This window comes from Taudactylus pleione, unplaced genomic scaffold (genome assembly GCF_031769625.1).
Source record: "Taudactylus pleione unplaced genomic scaffold, aTauple2 ptg000031l, whole genome shotgun sequence".
Classification (NCBI taxonomy): domain Eukaryota; kingdom Metazoa; phylum Chordata; class Amphibia; order Anura; family Myobatrachidae; genus Taudactylus; species Taudactylus pleione.
In genome coordinates, this window is record NW_028284433.1 from 1,448,653 (window position 1) to 1,450,078 (window position 1,426).

General features: G+C 40.1%; 1 pseudogene; it reads left to right on the forward strand.

The window, feature by feature from the left end:
* The first annotated feature begins 293 nt into the window (after window positions 1-293).
* LOC148539098 (ATP synthase F(0) complex subunit C2, mitochondrial pseudogene) lies at window positions 294-714 on the forward strand (annotated as a pseudogene).
* The last annotated feature ends 712 nt before the right edge of the window (window positions 715-1,426 follow it).

The following is a 1,426-nucleotide window of genomic DNA, read 5'->3' on the forward strand; positions in this document are numbered from 1 at the left end:
GTCCTCCTTGTACCCCTTACCTGATCTTAATCATGGCAGAAACAATGGTAAGGAAATTAACATACTGCAGAATTCATATACAGTATATTACATTTTGTCATATTCAATGTCCTTCATTTATAATTTTAACAATCATTTTTTCACAACTTACTAGAATGTCTGTTATGTATATATATATATATTTCTGCTTTCAATTCTGAAATTATTATTTGACTTACATTGAAAAACACAAAAGACTATGGGGTCTATTCATGTAGCAGTGAAAAGGCACTTCTTGTATTCTTTGTCCACTTTAACGACAAAATGTACGCTTGTGTCAAGCTGATGTCCAACCCATCCCTGATGAAGAATGGCGTATGTCTGCTCAGTCGTCCTTGTCTACAGCACTGTTGAATCCCTCTGTATTCAAGACAGACCATATGGCACTGGTCCCAGCTTGAGGAATCCAGAGCAGCGTCGTGTGCCGGGATATAGATACCGCTGCAAAATGTATTGGTGCTTGAGCTGCCACTGTAGGAGTGGCTGGTTCTGGTGCTGGTATCGGAACAGTTTTCAGGAGCCTCATTATTGGATATGCCAGGAACCCATCCCTTAAGTAGCAGCTGTTCTCCTATGCCATCCTGGGCTTTGCCCTGTCTGAGGCAGTGGGACTGTTCTGCCTCATGGTTACATTCCTTATCCTGTTTGCCATGTGATGAATCTCCTTTGTCCTGCAAACGCGTCCTGTGTGTCTTTCGGGGGGTAGATAATTTTGCACCAGATTTGCCAGTGGATTCTGGGAATAAAATAATATAATTTGAAAAAAATATTTAAAAAAATTCAGATGGTCTTTTAATAGGCTTTGTGAAGCCAAAATGAAAGTAGAATACAAGAATTCCATAACAACTTCAATACAACTTTTAATTTCTTCCAGTAAATAAAGGACAATATAAACAAACATTTTTCAAGAACTTCTTGTGACTGTTTTTGGAGAGATTGGACAGGAAGTTCGCTTTAAGTATGCCAAGGAGGTTTAGCCACTATTTACAGCGCATCCAGGCTCCGATCTACCTTGTTACACTAAAGGAATGTCATCAAAATAATGAAGAAATTTTTTTTTATTAAAGCATCTGGGGACAAACATCTAGCAGTAACATCACTTGCTTTTAGCCGACTTGTGGCTCTCAGTCTTCTTGAGCATTAACACAGCCTGGATTTTGCCTCCCTGGGCGATGGTCAAATGAGGACTTTCCAGCCTGGTCCAGACAAATCTGGCGCCCATCCACAGATATCCCATTCATTGCTTTGCATGGCATGTTTCGGATCATCTGGACTTTCAAATGTAACAAATCCAAATCTTCTTGATCGCTTGGTCTCACGGTCTTTAACAACCGACATATTATATACCGTGTTGCAGCAGGAGATCAAGTCCAGCAGCAAACAAATC